General features: G+C 40.9%; 1 protein-coding gene across 1 annotated transcript in view; it reads right to left on the bottom strand.

Moving 5' to 3' along the window:
* LOC105833168 overlaps nt 1–23,821 on the bottom strand; it is a 448,328-nt gene that overhangs the window by 357,090 nt on the left and 67,417 nt on the right. The gene's annotated exons all lie outside the window — the stretch shown is intronic.

The following is a 23,821-nucleotide window of genomic DNA, read 5'->3' as shown; positions in this document are numbered from 1 at the left end:
AAGATCTGTAATATAGTTACAGTGGTAGGTTTGTTTGTGAGATCCACGTTGCGGTTAAAGGGCACTAATTAATTTCAAGGCACCAGAACAACTCGTATAAAAGAGAAAATGAAGAGACCAGGTTCATTTTAATAACAACAATTTAAAATTTACAATCGACGGTGGGCCTACCACGTCAGACTGTAAACTCCGAAAGGTTAAATTCAAATACCAAGCTAAGTGCAATACGCGCTTGCTTTTGAACGATATACCATGTTGCGTCATAATCATCGTAATTGGCAAGAGAGAAAAGCGCTCCGCGTAGATGCTCCCCCATCGAGCGAGAGGAAAAGAGGACGGATAATCGAGGGTGCGATAAACAAAAGGGCCGAAAAGGGATACCGACGAAACGTCAAGAAGTTCATGAATGGATTAGCTGAATGGATACGCTATGAAAATGATACGTGACGACAGACTCGTATTTACATTTGTATTTTCCACAATTACAGGCTCGTGAGATTTTTCGTTTCATGAAGATCCGTTGGTTATGATTTTTATGCGTTGCGCTGCATCGTTGCATCTCAGCCGTCGATTTTAAATCGAACGACGACGCTTCCCCATCGCAGCTCCTTCTCGCTGTAATGAAGTCCAAAGTGCTAACCGACGTCTATAGCGCACCGAACGCGATTGGTCTGTGATAGATTATACTGATCTATCAGCAATTGCGCGGATCGCTTTCAAGAATTTACTCTCTACCTCCGTTTTTCCTTTCTAAGATATTAATTAAATATTTTTCACCGGGCAAGAAATTATTTTCGCAAAATTCAAGTTTATCTTTAAATTGCTTTTAATAATAAAAAATCAAACTCGTCAATGCAATCACGAACAATTATTGTGTGAATAAACGAACGAGCAAATTGATAAAAATAATAATGTTTACTTTAATTGTTAAATAGAAATTACAGCTGCAAAAACGAAATTAACAAATAATATCGCGTAACAAGTTTCAACTCGCCTAGTTGTTTTTGTTTTTCATCGACCCCGAATATAAATTAAATAAAATAAAGTAGTGCGTTGTTGATCAAACGAAAAAAAAAAAAAAAAAATTGCTGATTTACGTCGCTGAGCTCTTCTCAGCGCTGTTTATCACAATCCCGATCCCACTCTCTCGCTCTCTCAGCAGCATATAATAAATGTCAAAAAAGTATCCTTCGCGACCGCAACGTTCGACGAGCGGCGCATAAATCACCACGGCGACCCGCGACGTAAGGCGACCGATCGTGCGAGGCAAATTGGAAGTTGCGAAGAAGCGTCGGAGCGCTCGACAATGCGGCCGGTATATCGCCTCGATAAATCAACGCTTCCGCGCTAAGCCGTTCGCCAAAGAGAGAGAGAGAGAGAGAGAGGAAAAAAATGAAGAGAAAATACTTTTTAAGGGAAATACCGACTTATTTGTCGGGCATGAGTTGATTGTACATACATTTGTAATTACATTGCAAATATCTTGAATCTGACACGTACGTGAAAAGTCATAAGCGTTTCGAAATACTTCGCGTTCGTACGAGCTTGATTGCATCATTAATTTATACATTTATCCCTTTCTTACCCCCTTTTTATTGTATGTATCATTTTTTTTCTGTCTTAATCCTGAATTTCATTTGTTTGGATATTCTAAACCGATCGATGTTTCCTGAGGCTTTTGCAAGTACAACGGGGGAGCCGGAGGGTTAAAAAAGAGTACACGTCATCGTGCAAGTCACGGAAGAAAGAAAGAAAAGTACTAAAGACCAGGATTTCAAGAACCACTCAGCCCCGCTATAATCCGCTCTCTCTCTCTCTCTCTCTCTCTCTTTCTTTTCTATAACCAGCTCCTCTTCCACTCGTATACAAGGCGCCCAATTTCTTTTCGCTATTACTCCTTCCGCTATCACTCCGTACAGGGAAATCTCTAGGAGCGCGCCCGGGGAAGAATTTCGCAAACAAACGAGGTCGTTATTCCGCCGCGGGAAGCGAGCGGGAGGATTAAGAAAAAAGCAGTCGCGCGCTTTAGAAATGGGATCGCCCGACTGCCCGATAGAGAAGGGTGTGGCGGCCGAAGGTCGATGGCGAAGGGAGAAAGGAGAAATTCATTGAGAGGACGGGAGGAAGGAAGGAAGGTAGGGCACCCCGCGGACCACTGAGCCGCCCATTTACACAGGATATTATTTTCCATGGGATGTGCGAACGTGGGCCGAATGAAAACACCGTGGGGTGCCGACGTGTCAGAGGACAACCGAGACGGTGGTGTTGGACGATTGCCGTCGCTCACATGACGGGGGCAAACAAGTACGAACGCGCGCGCGTTTGTATGTGTTTGTGTGTGTGTGTGTGTGTGTGTGTGAGCGAGAGAGAAAAGAATAGTGGTTTACCACCTTTGCCATCCTTTGATCGAACCGAATGTCCCCTTTCGCCAGACGTTCGGGTCGCGCGGTTTCCACCGCTACTTATTATCTGTATCCTCTTCGCGCTCCTTTTCAACGCCCTTCCCCCCCCCCGCCCCTCCCCTTCTCATTGTTTGCGAACGCGCTCCGGGAAACGAGGGACCATTCTCGCGGATTGCGGATGTTGCGCGGGCGAAGCGGTCCGCTGGAAACGACGCGATTAAGCGAAGGAGGAAGAAAAGCCGCTGGAATGAATTGAAATTAAAAGTTGGATCGATTTACGGTAATTGTCGTTTTACTAAATAAGAGGAACCTACTTATATCTACTGATGTATATTAATTTTAGAAGCATTCGAAATGGTGCCGAACTTTTATACGCACAGCACAAATGTCGACTCGCAATTTTCATCACATTTCTTAGACCGAAGACATTTCTGGCATAGGAAGTTTTCAATTTGCGCGACCGTTGTGATTTTAATAAATTGATAATAAAATACAGCGAGATGTATTGGCAGCGAAATGCAGTCCGGAACGACGATTGAAAATCCTTCGTCATCTCGTTCGGAGTGCGCAGCGAGTTCGTTTTCACGAGCGAGCTTGTCGGAAAGAATGGCAAACCCGGCGTCGTTAAGAGTCGACCTAATTACCGGGCATCAACGGCGGGGAAGAAGCCTTTTTCTTCCTCCGTGCAAAACCGACCGTTTATTCATCGTTCAGAGGCGCACCGACCATTGTAGAGGTCGTCGAAGCTCAACCCCTTTGCTAAAAATTGGAAATTATTTCCGGTATGTAGAGACAAATAAAACATTCACGACTGTCACAGTCGACCTGGAAAATTAAATGTCCGCTAATATTAACGAAAAGAATTGAGTAACATGGGAAAATAGACTGGCCGCGGGCGAATGATATTTTTGTAAGTGTTTTGTTGCCTTCAAAAACACGAAATATGCATTTTGATAATATTAAATATTTTTTTTTAAAGTTGTTTTTCCGAAAGCGCAAAGGTAAAATATTAACTGTATGTTATTAAAAAGAAATGCTACTAAAAAAGTAAAATAGCATTAGTTTAATTACGTGAGTTATTTTAATTAATTAGTTTTTTTTCTTTAAAATTTAGTCATTTTTAATTATTTATAATAGACCTGTTTCTTCTGTTTGCTAAAAACTGATACCCATATTTGTGTGTCTCTTTACATGTTGCATCTTATTTATTTATATAAAAAATATATAAAAAAATATATTAAAAATCTACATTTATTTCATCTTCAAAATAAAAGCTTCTGTTAAATAAATAAAAATAAATCAAAAAGTTAATAACGTACAATTATTAGTTTACATTTTCAAATTGTTTACATCTTTTCTGCCTCCATTCAAAATAATTTCCGAAAAACTTTCCTGACCATTACATCACGTAATCTGAGAAAGTAAACCTTATCCGGAGACGATTGTAATCTGTGTGTTGTCTAATACATGATTCTCTTATACACGATATTTATTACATAATATAACTCGATTAGAGTAATCCGAGTTGATCGAGGGTAGCAACAACGTTATGTAACAACAATTGAACCGACCAATCGATCGGTCCGCTTATCGTATCGTCGTCTCGGAGGATTTCTCGAACAGTTTTCCCCTTGGCCTCCCGATCCTCCAATTTCTGCCGGCAATGGTGACGGGGGGAGGGGGAGGGGGGTGGTGGCTCGATAAACGTAACGGAGAAATCACGCCGATTTATACGACGGTGCTTCCAGGAGTCATGCTAATGTCCCAAGCTAGACGTCTTTACCGTCTTGGCCGTCGGTGCCTCTACGTCTCGCTTCTATTCCCGGTAAATAAGTAGCTCAAAAGCCTTCGATCGGCACGAAATTACCTTTCGCATTAGGAGAAGGACGGTCGAGCTTGGGTTGAATTGCCGCGAGCGCGAGCGTGAAACGACGGACGTTTATTCGTCGTTCATTCGAGAGAGAGAGAGAGAGAGAGACGCGCGTTTCGCGCTACAGCAGCCCCTTGGATGTTCGTAATACTCGTAAATCGTGCGATCTTCCACCACACGTATCTACACACACACTCGCGCGTGTACAGCGTAACGATGCTGGTTACGAGTTAGTTTCTATTTTGAATTCCAAGATCTAAAGAGTTAAACTTGCGCGCCCGGTACCCGCGGTCCCCGCAATGCGAGTTTCGCCTTTGAGAGAAGACGCATTGAATAGCGTCTTGGGCGTTTTCCCGCGTTCTCGCGGTGAATTCCGCGTCGGTCTTTCCGCGCGGCGGGGCTCTTAATTCCCAGCCTTAAATATTTTAATAATTAGATATAATTAAGTTAAATTGAGAAATAAATTTGGCAGGAATTAAGAAGTGGAGCGCTATTTGTCTCCTTGGGATCTTCAGATGTCTCGAGTCCTTTTAATTTCTCCCAATGGTTAATTTCTTAATTTGTAAAGAGTCTTGTAAAATTGCGAAAGCGTATTGCTCCGGTGTTTCTACGATTCAATGTACGCAGGTAGCGGAAAGAAGGAGAGTCTCTTACCGGCAATTTAAATGAAAATGCATGAATATAAGCTGCATTATGCGAGATCGAATATAGGAAAATATCTCTGACTTATGGTCGCATCTTACGAACGGCAAAGCTGCTTACCGCAGTGTCGATATTTCGTAAATTAACTGTCGAATTCAGTTTCGCCGGAGCTGAGATAAAGTTGAAAGGATATAATGGTATTGACGCATCTGGCACAGCTTATTGAATATCGTGGATATAGCGTCGCTGTGAGGATTGAGAAATACTCCGATATACATTCGCGAGCCATCGAATAATATTTCGATAATGGCTGGAGCGCGTCTCGCAATAACGCGGCGCTCATACTGCAAACAGTTCTTTTGGATTTTCGCCGCGTCGAGGGCAACGATCCCGATAAAAGAATTTCGACCTTGACGTTGTTGTCAAAATTATATTTCAATAGTTCGAGATTTTAACAAGGATTAAGGCAAACAAAAAGTACATGAAAAATAATTAGAGCACTTATTTTTAAATGCATTTTTAAATGTAATTAATAATTTAATTGAAACTTTTGACTCACAGTCAATCGTCATAAATAAAATCAGAAATAACAAATAATTAAATAAATAAAATTAATGGATTTAGTAAATACATTTAAACTACGTCAACGGTTTCAGATGACCGAAGAATAAAGAAGAAAAAAGTCATAAAGACTATATTTAAATTCAAACGTACGCATCAATAAAAGAATTACATCAAAAATCAATGAACAACTCTAATTAAAAAGAAATATGCGGTTCACATCTTTATCGATTTTTGAAATTCTATAAAAATGCTTCATCGAATCGCTCTTTTCAATTTCCAAGATCGATTCGATGTTGCGTGCAAAAAATTTCAATTAGCCGAAACTTGATATTGTAATTTTAAGTACGACGCGGAATTTAATTGTTGTTTGATAAGCTGCTTTCCATCCTTCTTGGTAGTAAATTCAATTTTGCAAATCCTTCGCGCTGCCCCGGCGGTTTATAATCTTCGCGAAATCTCTGCCGGTGATTTACGAACTCCGGCCCTGTGAATTGCACTTGACGTAACTTTCTCTTCGCACCTCATCGCGGGTCATTGATACGAAGACCTTCCATAAAGAATAGAAAATATTTGCGGAGTGAACCGTGTTATTCTACAGAAGGAGTCGGAAATCTGTCGTTCGTGAATCTATTATTTAGAACTCCTTTTCAACAATTCGTCAACGAGCTTCAAGCACGAGTTTATATCGAGCGTGCGCCGGAACGGAAAAAGAAAGATGAGAGAGAGAACAAAGAATGAATTTATTATTAATTTATCGGGTGACACGTGAGAAGATGAAAAGTTTAGTTTTCGGAACGGCGCTCACGTTAATTTCGTGATGGACGTTATCTTTGGGGGTAGTTTGATATAGTCAGTCTTCAGGTAGTCGATTGAGCGGAAATTACCCTTCTCGCGGGCAATTACCGTACATTACATTCGCCGGAAGTTTATCTCCCCGCGGAGCATTGTGGGCTCGTTGTGTCCGCGATAACGTTACGTTGACGTTAACGCTAACATCTCGCACCGGGCATCATAAAGCACAGCCCCGCTCGAGATATTGGCCGGTGTATTTCACATTACGTACCCACAAATCAATTAACAAATTAAATATATCGCCATTTAACAAATAATTATACAAGTTTAGCAATTATTAAATATAGATTAGTCCGCGGTCAATTAGGCTTTTATTCACCGACTGCGTTATCCCCAATCAATAATTAATTTGTAATAAACATTATTCCATTGTGTCAAATTAATTGATAATCACGGTTAGTAACACGAGATTGCTAATTGGGAAATTAGATTTGTTTCGCGTTACGGTCGCGTTCCTTTTCATCTTCGGCGAGCTCTCTGTCTCTCTCTCTGTCTGTCTCTCTCTTTCTCTCTCTCTTGTTCGCCATTACGGTTCGTTTTCGCACGTCCACGACGGTAAAAAGGGTTGCGCTTCCCCTCACGTGCACGCTCTCACGAGAAAGAAGATAGGTACTCTGAAAGAAATTAAAAGTTCCTCCTTTCATCCGCGGAACCGGCTAATGTATTTACGATCCTCTCGCGTCGGAAAGTTATCCCTTTCCGCGTTAAAGTAGTGCTTTCGATTATTCGCGCGCGCGCGCGCGCGATAGGAAGGAGCCTCCCGCGAGAAGTCGGTAATTAAATTGCTTGATTAACGCTGATAATTATTCCACAAGTTCCACCCCCGGGAGCGCGGGAGAAAGAGAGAAAGAGGCGAGAAGCGGTGAGATCGCTAAGAATTTCCCGGGAGGTCGACGTAGCGGGTCACTGCCGTGGAAATCTCAGAGCAAATTTGTCCCTGGCAGAGGGACAATATTTACGCGGATATTAGATAATTGGTACATTCCGGAGATTTTCGCGAGTGATGCCTTCGAGGGGGCCTTTTAACCCCTTCTGGGCAATCGATTCTTCCGAGCAGGTCTCTAAAGTGTAATCGGCGAGAAATCAGTGAGGGCAATAAAAATACACTGATTTTCAGTGGTAAACTTGTAACTTATCAATCAGTAAAGTAGCTGATCTTTCAGTAATGATACGCAAATATTAAAATCGAAATTACTAAAAGACAGTGAATGCTCACTGATTATCACAGTTATGTATCTGTTACTATAAATCAGTGATAGTATACTGATTTAGAGAGCAAGTTCCAGTCTTGCGGTTGTGCGAGAAAAATACGAAGATTATACGAGGATCACTGTCTAAATTACAATCAGTGAGGAATTAGTGAAGTCAGTCAGAAAATAAACTGATTTTCCGTGGTGTAACTTATAACTTGTCAGTCAGTGAAATAAGTATCTCTCAGTGAATACTAATTAATTATCACAGCTATAAGTGATGATAATACACTGATTGCAATTTAGAGAGCATATGTCGAAAGATCAAAGAAACACCGAGGATAATTTCGAGGATCAATTTAAACAAATTGACGCCACGTTTTGGCAATTGAAAATACATAAGTTATGTATAAGACACAAACGGTTATAACTGTAATTTTTCACGCGATGGTATCTGAGAGAACGGCTGAAGGGGGATCTATGATCTAAATATCTTTTTAAAAGTCTAAAAAAAAAAAAACCCGAGATAGAGGGAGAAAGAAGCGCCGCGCCGCCGGTTAGATACGTAAGCCAGCTGATTCCGGCGAATTACAATCCGAGAATATCGCGCTCGCTTTTTCTCGCCCGCGCCCGCTGTGAAAAAGCGGATGGGAGATAGGTCGCTCCCACACCCTTCGAAGGGATATTGCCGAGGCTGTGCGGAGGCGCGAGGATCTTCGCACCGCCGTTAATCATTCGTGACACGTACGTGGCGGGATTTAGCAAATAAATGAAATTATTACATGACGGAGCCGGTGTTGCCGGAGTACCAGAGGCAGCTGCCGTTGAGGGGAAGAGAGAAAGATAGAGAGAGAGAGAGAGAGAGAGCGAGAAGTGGAGGAAGGAGGAGAGAGAAACTGGCACGATCTTCTCTAGGTTATATAGTGAAGCGTGATGAGCCACCATTCCTGTCCGGTAGACGTGCCGGGTCTGTGGCTACCATTGTCGAGATATATCTGCAGCCGAAAGGCGTACGGGAGAGGAGAGTCTCGGCTGAAGAAATAATTTCGACGTACGGGACGATTAAGCCCGGGCGATCGATCGCGTTCTTCCTTCCATTCCGCTACACACGCATCCTCGAGTTATTTATTGTCCTCGATACTTTACCTCGCAGGAAGAAGACAGAAATGAAGGAGTTGAACAATAAGACGAAAAATACATGTCATGTAATATATGTAGGCTCTCTTTCCAATTACATTGGATTAATAACTGTTACGTTTCCATTACACGCAGAGAGAATGGTTTCGCACGGGTATCTAAAATTGTAATTTATCTGTGATAATAATTTTGCTGGACCGTCAAAATAATTGTGCGAGGGGCTCGGGCACGACGAGCAGCGCTACAAAAAGTTTTGACATTCGAGCAATCAGCTTGAGCGTCCTACATAATTCTTTTGATGGTCTAACAAAATTATTTGAAATCTGCATCTGGCTACACTTTTTTTTTAGATACTTCACCAAAATCGTGCATTTGTTAATTGCGAGATTTTTTTTCGCTCGCAAAGAAAATGTTATGTCCGAATAAGTGTTTTATCCGAATTAGCGAAAGGATTAGCGGTTACCGGAAAGAGAATTAATTTGGTACAAATTTAACTGGATACAGATCTGAGAATAATTTTGCTGGACCACGAAAATAGTTACGACGGACGTTCGAGCACGGTGAAGCAACGTTGCGAAAAGTTTTGGACATTCTAGCAATCAATTTGAGAATTCGACACATAATCATTTCGATAATACAGCAAAATTATTTTCAAACCTGTATTAGGTATCTTTTAAAAAGTTTTAACCTTTTTTGGCGAGCTGTTCTTTTATCGCTCAAATTTCATTTATTCGACATTTTGCAATCGCGTATGAATTTTTTCCACTTTTGCCGCTCATTACTCGCCCCGCGGCCGCTCGCAATTTCCATCATCGGGGAAAACGAATGACACATAACAACGAATATTGTCATTGTCCGCTGTACGATTATACGTCGTTACAATTAATGAGCGATTACTGTAAGCGGCTTATATTGATTTTCGGTCCATCATAATGCACTTATCGCTACATTTGACAAAATAATCAGTGGCATCGATAACGGCTTAATTAACATCTCGTGCAATTATAAATATATGAGCGGCACGAAACGGATGGACGAGATTCTCACGATTTGCTTGACTAATGAGCACACGTACGTGGCCGATTATATTATTGCCATTGAATCAATGTCCATAATTACAAGTGCATGCAGCTAAATTCTCCGTTGCGCATTTTACCTTCGGGCCCGTATTTTCCTTCTACTGTCACAAGCTGTCTTTCCTATACTTCGGAGCAAGCAACAAGTTTCTTATATATTTGGAATATTTTGGTATTAAGAAGCACGTGAGAGCAAGTACCTCTTACCGTTCTGTCAGTAACGAATTCGGTAGCATCATTATCATAATAAGCTTTAAAAGCACTTGACGTGAGTGCACATGACATTGCTGACTTTTAACGTGCTAAGAGAATTATGAAAAGCAATCGTTTTTAACGTCGAAAACAGGGAGACATTGCGGTGTAACGAGCACGTTATTAAAACGAATTACGCGCATACGCGTAAAACCATTACGCGATCGTTACTTTCTTCTCGCATCCTCGACGTTATTTCGTGAATTTGCGATGCAAACAGCGACACGCGGAATCGAAATTCGAGGGAGAGAAATTTTACGCGCTCGGTAGAGTCCAAGGGTATTCGTATATTATATGCAAATCCTACGGCGGAAGGGAGTAGATCCTAAACGAGGGTGGCAAGGTCGCATTGTATGGAAAACGAATTTTTCCCCCTCTCCCTTGCAATCCATGTGATAACTTGTGATCGCTGAAATTTCATTTCGCGTATAAAATTGCCGCGACAAATGTACTTTCTAAAGCACGTATTTTCTTTTTTAATTTTCCACGCCGCGGAGTCCCCGGGAATCCGTAACTCGGAAACACGTTTTATCTCTAAAAAAAAACTTTTCTTGCACAGACGCATTCATACGCATTTCTAACGCGAGCTTGGATCTCGTTAATGTTTACAAACGGCAGAAAATCGCATGAAACTTTTATCACTCGTAACTCGCGAAACATGAAAAAAAAATGTAAATTGCGACAGATGCGCAATGTAATCGTGTCGCGGAAACGAAGGGGGAAAAAATGTGCATCACGCCGAGAGGCAGTTCGGCCGGGGGGGAGGCATGTATCTTCGTTTATAACTTTTCTTTCGGTAACTCGCGGACCAAACCCAGGCGAAACTGAAGCGAGCTTTTGACGCAAGTTTCGCGCGTTGCCTGGCGGTATTGTTACGTGTCAAGGCGGAAGAAAGTGCCGCGATTCCCGCCCCCGCGAAAGTGCGAAACTTTATCGCCGCGCCGCACATTGTCGAGCCTGACTGATGAAGACGGAGGGACGCGATAAAAAGACGAGCCTTCCCGTCCTCCCCCTCCCCCCCCCGTTCCCCCGGAATTTACGAGGAAGCGTTGCAATCGCGGCACGTCACGGTATTCCGCACTTCGTTGGCGGAGGAGTAACGAAGATGATTGTACGTCCCGATAAAGTCGACTTAATGCGACGATGACGAGTGTCGTCGCGCCCAACGTCGTCCTCCTCTACTCGTCCTTTACCACTTACCTTCCTCGCGGTTATCTCCTTCTCTTTCTCTCTTTTCGTTCTTTCCTTTTCGTTTTTCCGCCTCGTTTCTTCATTCTTCATCGCGCGACAAGAAAACGCGGTCGCTTCGGCCCCATAACAACGAGACTGAAATCGTACGTAGAATTTATATGCCGGCGCCGCCACGAGCTGCTCGTCGAGATACGACCCGCTATTCTTCACGTCCAAATCCCCGGACTCGCGCGAACGACGATGGAAATATTTTATCTTTATTTAATCTCGCCGCGCTTGTGCGTCGCACCGCGCCAGATGTATACGGATGATTTTTATTACAGTCGGGGAGGGAGGGGGTGCGCGCGCGCGCGTACTTTTGCCGCGCGCGATTTTCTTTTCCTCGGGCGAGTTCTCGCTGAAGCTGATTGTTAAAAGATGGGTCCGTTAAAAAGGGAAACGGGGAGAAAGAGAAAGAGAGAGAGAGAGATATTTTGGTTTGCAAATATTTCCTTTGCATGCGACGTCGTTTTTATCTTGAACTTGGACGAAATTTATTCTTCGAAAAGGATAGAACAACCGCGAGGTAGAAACCACCAAGATAAATCTCATGTATCTATTCATGTTTGGCTATTCATGTGCATAAATTTTATATTTCGTGACGTTTACGAGGACAATGTGAGCGCATAAGGGAGATGTCAATTCTATGCGTAGCTAAGTTAAAATTACTCTTGGATCTACTACGAATTCTCAAAAAAAGGACGAACTACATTCGAAGATATTTTAAAACGTATTGAATTTAAAGATTATAGGATTTCAATGAAAAATGAAGTATTTTTCAATACTTAGTAGTCAAGCAATGTGTTTCTGTTTTAAAAACTTATGTATTTATTTAAAAAAAAATAAGATGCAAAATTACGTTGAAAAGTGCTGTTAAAATTTAAATGTATTTTTAACAAAACATTATTTTATAAAGCGATAGCCACGATAACTGAAGCATGATTTATCAATTTAAAATTTCAAAGCAGTATTTTTAACTTTAAACATTCGATATCAGATCATGAAATCTCTCACCAATTTTTAATTTTCTTTTCATTTAAATTATAACAAAAAGAAAAAAGACAATTTTTGGAGAAGCACAATTTTCCAATCCAAATATGTGTAGTTTCGCGAAAAATAAAATTAAAAAAAAATTTTTTTACCTCTTACTTTGTTAAATAAAAGTACTCAATCATAAAAAAAACATTGTTTATCTCTGTAAATAAAAATTTTACATAGCCTTAAAAATATTTATATTTATCAATTCGCTTGGGTACGATAAATCCTTTAAATACACTTTAAATTATCTAAATTTGTATTAAAATCCAGAATAGTGTTTTGTATATAATTTCATGTTTACTACATAAATAATACATGAAACAGTCGGAATACGTACGTAATATATGTAAAGTATGTACATACGTATACACATCGAAGCATGACAAACGAGACATGAAAGAATTACAAAATAAAAACGCGTCGGTTTTCGATCCCAAACGCAAATTATAGATCGCCTGGGGAGTGGATTTAAAAAAAAAAAATAAAATAAATAAATGCGGGGCGTTTGAAAATAATGCTTTTTGCTGCTGAAACAGTTTATTTTTTGACGCGTTCGCATCCCTCCGGGACCATCGATCGCATAGGATATTTGCTGTATACGCCAACCCGGGGGATTCGCGTGACGCCCGTCGGAGAACGAAGCATTTTGTTAACCACGTACCTAACTCCGCTGTTTTACGTGGATTCGTGCAAGTCCCAAAGCGAGCGTGCCCATCGCGTCCTCGCTCCGCGCCGCCGGCGTATATTAAACGAGAAGAAATAGATTAACAGAACAGCGCGGCATTAATATGGATAATCGCGTAAATTTGCATGAACATTAATTCGCGCGCCATTTAGCCCTGTCACTGTAACACAGCGCGACAAGGACACTCGCACCGCCACGACAGTACAAAATTATGTTAGCTTCGCATCAGGTACACCGGCATTATTATCAGTCCCGTGACACGCTATTCAATTACTTGATAACTATAAAATATTAATCTTATTAACGCATATGTCGCTCGTGTTTTAGAAGTATGTGATGAAAAAGGAACGCGTCACTATAATTAATTTAAGAAGGACAATCTAAATAGCGAAAATTTCGCTTCGAGTGGTATTTAATTAAATTGTTTGGATAATTAAATTGTTATGTCAATTGTTATGCCAACAACATACTTTTATAATATTAAAAGACAGAAATTTTTCGACACTGTTTTAATCCTTTGTCTACACATATCGACACGAGTGATCCATCGCGTTTCTCTTGTTTAAACATCAGGATAAACAACGGTTTCTAGTTCCATCCTAAAAATATTAGGGTCTGGAAAACAAACTTAATTTGTTGCCGACTTAAGTTCGACCACGGTTCTAAGCCAAGGAGTTTCGGAAAACTATCTCGAGGCACACGTGGCTCTATAAAATTTTATATTTTCTTTAATTGAATTAACTCTTGTTTACATTGATGGAATTTTATGAAATATTCAAAAGATTAAATTTTAAGCAATAATTTTGATCTGTAATGCATAAAATGTTGCAATTTGTAATAAATGTTATAACTAATATTCAGAAATGTTTCTTGTAATTAGCTTCAAATTTTGTAGCATCATTTTAATAATAAAATATATTATCTAACATGTAAATGCAATATATTTCCAATTTATACTCATTCATACATTTCAAAAACATCATTTTAATTTTTCGAATAACTTAATTTTTTAACAATCACTTGAATTATTTCTACTTTTGTAGTTTAGAATGTCAACTTTACGGAATAAAAAAATTAAGTCATTTTTGTTTTAAAATTATACATTTTTATAAAAAAAATATATTTCTCTGATCTTATCGATTATAATAAGTTATAACATTTATATATAATTTTTTAATTAATGATTCTAAATATAAATACTTTCTACAAATGTGTTAAAGTACATGTTAAGAGTCGCTGAAGTACCTTTCTATATTTGTAAGAATAATGAAAATTAATTTTAACCCGAATGACCCAGTTGTACACGCAGAAGGTTCTTAAAAATAACATATAGACAAAGAATCAAGTCAATGATAAGATAGTGTTAATTATTTTGCTAAGAGAGAAATCGATTTGTTACGATTTTTTGATTCGCAATTTTGTTTCGCAATTTTTTTGAACAGACCGGGCAATATTCCGGGATGATCGATCGAACTGCAGCAGATCGAGTAATACATTCGCCTTGGTGCTGCGTTGCTTTTTTGCATTCATTAACCTGCGATGTAGCAGGCAGCCATGCCGTATATCCCGGTAGGGCTGGTCTATGCTAAACAGGATTAGGAAGTCACAATGGGACCCGTGGCCCGACGAGGTCAGGGCTCCTTAATAAGATTCATTGTGTTCTCGCCCCGGCTCACGCTCGGACGCGGCGCGCATATCCCGCGTGAAAGGAGAGTAGGATTAAAAAAAAAAAAAAAAAAGAAAAGAGCTGAAAAAAAGAGAGCAGAACATCGCGGAAAATCTCCCAGGCGAAAAGCTGTTTTCGTCTATGGCGCAAACAGCGAGCGAGCGTACGCGCTGCGTGTACCCGCCGAGCACAAAGCCATTTTGAAAGAGAAAAAGCACGGGATATTAAAATTCTCATTCGCTCGCGGCGAAAATTAGCTGGATCCGCGCCGACATTCGTCGGGCGGTCGGGGTGATATTTCGATTGAATTTATATGGGTTTCTCTCTTTCTTGCGCGGCTCAATCGCGATACATTCGGATCTTTAGTTTTCAAATTATGTAACAGGAATTCGCGGAAGCGAGCCCGGTTTTTTTCCATCCGTCAAGCGGCATCGAGAAATTACAAACTCACTCCCCCCACCCCCCACCCTCCGCTTCGCCCTCTTGCAAAAAGTCGACGCGTCGCGGGGTTAATTATCTGCACGAAACGACGGTAATGCACAAATAGGTAAAGGCACGCTCGTATGCGCATTACCGGAGGTTGTCGAGTGCACGTGGCGTCACGGCGCGGCATGCCGCTGAAGGAGGCACCGCGCCGCTCCGCGCCGGAACGACAGCTTGCACCGACCGGAGATTTTCTCCGGTGTCAGTGAGCCCGGGGTAACGGCTGGCTTCCGGCACAGCCGGAAATGGAGCGTGGTCGGCTTTCTCGAGGGAAGCTCGCGCCAGCAGATCGGAAGCGGTCGTCAACAACGTTTCGTCGAAAGCTTTTCTCCTTATCGGTTCGCCAAAGAGAGGGAGAGAGAGAGAGAGAGAGACTTCGTAATATCGGAACTTAAAGAAAAATCTTTCTCACAGCTTGCCGTTAACTTATATAAAGGATATTAATTCTCACGGGCGATACACACGTACAGGCGTACGTATTTCTCCGGGAACTTGAAAGTTCGTTAGAATTTCGAATCCCTTATACATGTATTCCGGTGGATTTAATATCTTAACTTTTAAAGTCAAATCTGAAATTGAAACTTTGGATTATAGTAATGTTTGGACGTTCCTCAATTCCTTAATCCGAAATCAAATATTTGAAAGCTCCGGGAAGTATGCAACACCTCCCTTCAAGTCATCGCCGTCATCGCGTACTTTCGCGTGTTGTTGTTACGGAACTTCCCTCAGACTTCAACCAGCTAAAGCAGAAGCTGGGAATTCGATTGGGAAACGGCTTGCGGAAATTCGACAAGATCTTTCCTTTCGCCGCGAGGGAGGAGAAGAGGAGGAAGAAGTAGGGGGGGGGGGAGGAAGCGAGTAGTTCTTCGGTAGCTAATTACAATCACCGATTATCGATCGACCGGAATAATCCGTACGGGGGATAAAGCGGTGGTGTCGTCGGGAGAAAATAAAAGGGGAGAAAACGGACGAGCCTCGGTGGGTAATCGATAAATTAGCGCAAGCAGAATCGCGCCCCGAGACAACGGCGGCAAGAACAGGTCGGTCGACGCGACGCGACACAACACAACACGGCGCGCGACACAACACAACGGCGACAGCTACAACAACGGCCCGCGGCCGAACGGCCGCGCGCGATGTTACCCCGGAATTACACGCGATTTTAATCGCGTGTTGGCTTAACTAAGCCCCTCCGTCGAATATGGGACGCGCGCGATATATTAATGACCGTCGCGCGCGCGCGCGCGCGCGCTCGCGCTCGCTCACCGAATCCTAAACACAGGAAGTACGCCCGGCTTTAATTGCCGCCAACGGTGACTCCGGTGCCCACCTAACGAGCATAATTAATCGATAATCCTGTCGGCCCTCGCCGCACACTTATACACGTACACACACTCTTCCCGGATCCCCTCGACGCCGCCGGCTACACGGAAACGCATAATCCGATATTAATTTACATGCCCGGCTCATTACGGTACTTGAGAAAATATCTGCTATTTCGTAAACGGCCCGCCGATTCTCCGGCCCCGGTAATTAACCCGCGCGCGCGCGGGGTCGACGGTTCTAATTACCGGGAGGTGCCAGATAAAAACGCGCGTGTGTTTCACGGGCATTGGCTCGTTTCAACGCGCCCCTCCCCCCCCCTCTCTCTTTTTCTCCTCCCTTCTGTGCAAATAGTTAGAATAAATTAATAATCATGCGCGTTATTCCTCGAAACGAAAGGGGGTCGAGTAGATTAATGTTTCATTCGGAGATAGCGGAATTATATTCCTTTTTATTTGATTTCGTTTTTCCCCCCTCCCCCGTCGCTGATGAGCGGATAAAGCATCGCGATAATTAATTCCCGAGCGGTAACGAAATATTTATACACCCTCTCAACCCCTTATCGCGATTTTTAAAAAGTTTTCTATTCGCTGGCGTTATTAAATGGAACCATGCTCCTCTCGAATTTACATTCTGCGTGTTTATTTCTGTCGTAAATGAGGCAATAAGGAAGGGGCGTATTAACGCTGATGATTAACATTGACGATATGCGTTTTATTCGTTGAACAAACCGACCGAATTTATTTCGTTAAAACTTTACGGACGGGCTGTTCCCGTTGCAAAAGCACAGAGAGATTTATTTCTATCGGGCCTCTGTATAAAACTTTTGCGCGGTAAATTGCCCCAAATTCCAGACGAGAAGTTGCGAAATTAATTCCCAAATTATCGGTAACACACGTTGAAACTCTTATGCCTAGGAATTGTCTCGGAAGGGGAATTGTTAATTCAGAAATAAACCATTGATAGAGAAGAATGTATTTGTTCGTCTTGAATCGAATTTGTTTATTCACGTTTATGTTCGATTTTCGAATCATAAAATTGACCGTAATTTTGACCGTAATTGCACTATTTATTTGTATTAGCAACGATATCGACATTTCACCGGAGTTTATGAGTATTGACGCGTGTTTAGCTTCCGTCGAGAAACTCGATGGGAAGTATTTACTAAACAGCATCGTTCGTGAGAGAGAAAGGGGGAAGGGGAGGCAGGAGAATGCGCGTTCCTCTCGAAACTCGGCCTCGCGAAAAAAAAAAGAGAGAGCGAACGTACACGCGGCGGGCAGCGTGCCGGAAAACAAGCGGGACAAAGCTTAGCACACCCGACAAAAAAGCTCACGCCCGAAAAACTCACTCACCAGCGCGCGACAAAAGACGAGCGCGAAACAAAACAGCGATGCGTCGTGCTCGCGCCCCCCTCTCTCTCTCCCCCCTGCCGCTCCGCCATGTTTAGAAAACAAAAAACGCGTGAAAAACCCTTCCGTAAAAATGAACTACTTTCCACGAAAAAAAAAAAAAAACGAGACCTCTGATGCTCGCGGATATAGGGGGAGGGGGTAGTGAAATCGCATCAGTAGACGGATTCGTTCGAATTAATTGTGTCGGACAATCTACAAAAAAATAAGACTCCGCAAAAGAAATTTCTAGTTCTTTTCTTGAGAAACGCAAAAGGACGAGATGCAAAGTGTAACAGAGACAGAGAGAGAAAGGGAGAGAGAGACGGAGGGAAAAAGATATAAAAAACGGGATGGAAAACGCGATAGACGGGAGCTACAAAAAAAAAGGGGGAGGGAGACAAAGACCGAGGGGGGCTCGTGATAAATTTTCGAGAGACCCGTCCGCGTCAAAACCCTCGTTGCACGAGTCGGCAGGGAGGGTTAATGCACTTCTGGCAGCTTTTCCACCCCCTTTTTCCCGCTGCCCCGCCTCCCAGATTCGCCACGCTCGCGCTCTAATCCCGCCGCGTTCCTCGCGCTCATCCCGGAACGTAGGTTCATCTTCGCCGATGCACCAAGATCCCACCCGCATTCTCTGCGGGCCGCAAGGGTGATTCCCGGGGGGTGGGGGAGGGGAAAGAGTGAGCGCGGAAGTGTGGAGTGTTGGCGTAACCGACTCTCCGCGGAGATATATCGAGAGCCGCCGCCGGTATCGAAGATACGTGGGTCGGTCTACGGCGAGCGACGATCCGTATGAAAAATTGATGTTATCGGACTTGGAAATTCATCCGCCGGGCTTTCGACGACGGACTCCGGCGACGTTGGTTCCCGGGATTTGTGCGCCTCGGTCTCGGCGAAGTGTGCATTGCGGCGGGGGTGGCGATAGGGGGGGGGGGCGGGGAATACCTAGAGGCGGGTGTTTAAAGGGATATACATTGAGCCGGGCGCATCGCTCAACTCACCGCCGACACGAGAGACATTAAAATCGCAAACGACGCGGCCAACCCTCCCCGGACGGTTGTAAGATAGTCGGAAGTATCGGATCGTGAAGTTCTCCTCGATAAAAGGAATGCACCGTGGAAAGTACATATCTTCCTCGACGTGGTTGTTGTAGAATGTAGAAATTATTTACGGTGCTGTAAAAAATTAAATCTAGAGCAGCTAGAAATTATCACAATTTTATACTTGTTCAATGTATGTCTGAGATGAAGCACAAAAATTATCGCAGGAATTCATGATATTTAAGTACCTTCTGATTTTTTATACAATAATTAAATGCCGTTAAAATAAAAAATTAAAGACACACACACACACACACACACATACACAAAAGAGATACAAGTTCCCTTTCTACAAATTCTCCGAAGCTTCAAAAGCTCTCTTGTTCCTTTGACGTAACAGCATACATATGAAAAAATGCAAGTGTAAATTCTTTCGAGATTCGAGAGCGCCGCGTGCATTTTTTTGAACAAAGAGAAAACCCGGGCGGAAATGGCAGGTGGAAGTAAATGCAGACGAAGGAGATAAGTAGGAACACCGGAGACGTAAATAAGAGGTAGAATAGAAAAAGACGGAGATAGAAAGCACGCTGAGATGAAGGGCTGGCAAGCCGTCGTTTGCGACGATTAGCCCCCAACCCCCTAGCCGCTAATGGTTTACAAACAGTAGGCGACAAAGCGATGCTGCGAGGACACTTGATAACTCCGAGACAGAAAAGCAAGATTATCAGGGACTTACTAAATAAATTTTACCTTGAAAATCATGGTAATTGTACACCGAGAAAAATATCCCTTGGTGTTCAATCGAATATCCAATGCTATACGCACAAACGGATATATCGAGTGAAAATTATATATCCGATGAGAAATCGAATCGAACATGTCCATCTTTCATCGAATAATTATGAACCGACATCTAAAGTTTGATTGGTAACAAAATTAATAATCGGATACATTATTTAATTGATAAATCTGTTGAAATTTTTTATCAGCACGATATTGTATTTCGAAGAATTTCATGTGATTTTCTCTAATTAATTGAATACCTAATGTAGTAAAATATAAAATATGTTTTATTTTTTTACTAAACTATAGAATTAAATTTGAATAATTTTAAAATGTTAAACAGTTTGTGATTCTTTATTATTTTAAATATAATAAGTGCAAAGTAGCAATAAATGTGTACAATATCTCATATGAATTTTACAATGCATGAAAATTGCAGCACGCTCTTTGTATCACAAGAGGACAATTATAACGCACTAATCAATAAAAAAAATGATGTAACACATAAAGTCTTATGAGTTTGAATCTTACTAGGATAAACATGTTTATCGAAAAACTATCATTACATTAAAAAATTGCTTTGAACGTTTTACAATGCTGCCCGATAATTTTTATTAAGTAATTTATAAAATATCTTTTACACATTTCAAAAAATTATATGGTTGCTTTTAATATCTATTAAGCAAAGTGTGTTTATCATCACACAAAATGTAAAATTTCTGGTGAATTTTGGGGGAAAAAATATAACTAAAAATTTTCCCTGTGCACCGACGTCTTTTACTCACTAAAAAAGCCAGCGAATAAATCACTCTGAAAATAAAAGGTTGTAATTAAAAATATTTCAAAATAAAATATTTTAAAAATGTAATTAAAAAAGTTTCATCATACAAAAGATATAATTATTACATAGGATAGATAACAATTCAAAGAATTTTAAAATTCTATCTTTTATATATAAAATATACAAAAAATATAATATTAATTTAAAAAATTGAAAAGGTCAATAATAACCACTCGGTGCCTCTAGTGTTAATCGATTCTCTCCATCAGTATTTTAACAATATTTCAGGTCAACATAGAAATGAAATTGTAAATTGACACCGACCGTACATTAAAGCGAATATTTGCCATTGTTATTGAGAATCGTGAATTTGTACTTTTTGCTGACGCCGCGTATGATAATAACAGCGACGATCAGAAATTTACGTTGCTGTTCCCCAAGCGATTCATTATCATTATTATCGTTTAGCGTGTTATCACCTCGAGTCCTTTTACGAGTGCTTCGCATTCGTTCCTTCCACCGGCCGGGTCTCGCTCATCCGCATCCCGGGGAGAAATCTCCCGGGAGGAATTCCGCAAACTTTTTGCGGACGCAATCGCGCGCGAGAGATACGCGTGGAAGGCTACGTATCACTGATCCAATTCGAATTTATAACGAATAAAGCGTTTCATTGTTCCAACCCCGGCGTCGCGTGCCGCTCGTCGATCGGAGGAGAGCCGGGGGGGTGCGTGTTCTCTCGTACATCAAAAACGCACGAGTACGCTATCGCGAATCGATTTTATGGCAAATAAAATGTTGTTCTCACCCCTTCGCGCTCTCATTTTCATAGCCCGCCGGCAGCGGCCATAGTGATTTTTCACGCGTGTACCGCGAGAAAACGCCGGCAAATTTACAGCCAATGAAAATCCCTCCCTCTCCTCTCGGCCGCCTGCCGCTGGTTTTCTCTACTTTAAGATCAGCTGTGAATTTCAAAATCCTGCGCGCTGAGTATATAAAATGACAGGTATACGGCGGATAACGCGATAGCTTAGGTCACCGCGCGTGTTTTCTCTCTCGTCGAGACACATACTTTGAAGGGGGGGAGGGGGAGGGAAGGAGATCGCCTAATGGAAAATCACGTCCTGTAAGTCGTTACTTTCGCGCACAAGACGAGAGCGAATTTTTGTCGGAAAATAGCGTACGATTTCTGAGCTAAAAGCTCAGTCGGAGCTACGTTTCGACGGGACGCGGAAACGGAAACTCGGCGGAATTTTCGAGATACACGAGTAATACCGGAGGGAAAAAGGAAGGGAAGGTTTCACGAAAAATCTGTTATCCTGAATGCGTGCATAAATAGGCCGACGAACGAGCGTTGAGGTAAATTAGTGTATGATGACTATAAGGAGAAGATGGCCAATGGCTATAATTTCTTCGATAATTGCTAAATAATGTGCGCATACTATTTAAAATAACAATAACACTGCTTTCAAAGTTTTCAATGTTTCTCTCCTAATTTTCCGATCAAGCTCCTTCATTTTGTCCATTAGCTCCGGCCACTTGTCACACTGCCTGATTCCGTGATAAATGTAATAATATGCCGTCACGAAGTATATCATCCTATCTATGACGTAGAAGAATCTTATTACCACGGATTGAGTCAAAATGTACCGACGGATGAACATTGTTAGATACACTATACATATGATCAGGTGAATGATATGCATGATTATCGTCACAAACTTTGGACACTTTCGCGGACGTGCGACGCCCACGCCCATGAACCAAGACGTATAAGATATCGTACGTAAAGTGTGCTCTATCGACGGCGAGTTGTCGTGTATTGGCACATGAATCTTCTTCATTTTTTCCTTTATTTGCTAATCGATGCGTTTTGCTGATTACATTAAAGCTTTCTGTATAGAAAACTATATAGAAAAAGTACTAAAGTCTTTTTTGAAAGCGAAACACTTTTACACGTCTCGTGAATTCTTCCTAATACTTCACGTAATGACGAAGAACGGCGTATTACTGCTCCACTTCCGTAATATTAGATAGTGTGTCATTAACTGCCCCACCCCATAAACGTAACACAGTTATAGTGTGTCATTAACTGCCCCTCCCCATAAACGTAACACAGTTTTAATAAATTAAATAGATCTAATAAAATAAATTAATTAAATTCTTTACGTGCTAAGTGTAAATAAAATTAAATAGATCTAATCAAATAAATTAATTAAATACTCTCTAAGTGTAAATAAAAGAAAATACTTTCTATACCTGGAGCAAACGTCGATGCCACGAGCTCGTTTTTGTAATAAGTCATTCATATACATCGCGGATTCTCTTGAGTCTTGATTACAATAAAATATTTGTTTTGTTCTTTATTTATTAGGTTCTTTATTGCAATCCTGCTCGGCACCAACTAACGATTCACATTTCGATTTGAGAGCCGCCTACTCCATTTTTCCCTTCCATGTCTCAAATTTTCTCTCTCTCTCTCTCTCTCTCTCCTTTTTTCCACCTCTTTCCATATAATTATATCACGCTTTTACTTTAGATTGCTTGCAAATTTTTTCATGTGTTCATTAAAAATTGCCACAACATTGAATAAATCACAGTGAAGTTGTCACAATTAACGTTGGACACAACAAAAATATGTAAATTGTAATGCGTGATTATATCTTTTATTTCCTTTTCTATTTTTTAAATAAATATTATAACTATCTTTCTCACATAGTTTAGATAAGATGGCCCATGACTTTTCTCGGAATGTTTATGTTTATACTTCATAAAAAAAGAGAGAATTAAGTTGCGCACTTAATATTTTAAATTTAATAAATTATAAATATTTTTTTAGTATATTTACTTACATAAACACTTATTATTAAAAATGTCTAAAAATTGTTATGAGTAAGTTAATAAATTTAACGCAAAAAAAATTAGGCGTTTGTGGAACTCAAAATAAATATTTTTAATAAACATTGTACTGGTTTCTGCATAGATTTTATTAATTTAATTATTTCAATGTTTAATTACTTTTTTAATTTTTACAATTATTAATATTAAGAATTAAAGAGTACCTACACTTCAAATGTTATTTTGACAACTAAAATTCTAAAACATCTGTATACGTGCACATACAACGATCTGATAAAAATATCCTGAGTAGAATATTCAGCGAGAAAATTGAAGGATGCACAATATGTGACGATTATCCCGATAAATTGAAAAAAGTATACTTTATTTAATTATTTCGAGAGCTTTAGCTTTCGAGAGATTAATTTCGAAAGATTAAGCTTGATATGTAAATAAAAAAGTGGGTCAATGATGCGAGCCTAAAAAGATTAATGAATTTATATTTATTCTTAAAAGCATAGGTGCAGCATTATTACATTATTTTAAAAAATGAATTTTTAATATTACATTATTTTATA

The sequence above is a fragment of the Monomorium pharaonis genome, chromosome 8 (assembly GCF_013373865.1).
Source record: "Monomorium pharaonis isolate MP-MQ-018 chromosome 8, ASM1337386v2, whole genome shotgun sequence".
Lineage (NCBI taxonomy): Eukaryota > Metazoa > Arthropoda > Insecta > Hymenoptera > Formicidae > Monomorium > Monomorium pharaonis.
The sequence above is the reverse complement of the archived record's forward strand: the minus strand, read 5'-3'. Positions and strand labels throughout refer to the sequence as shown.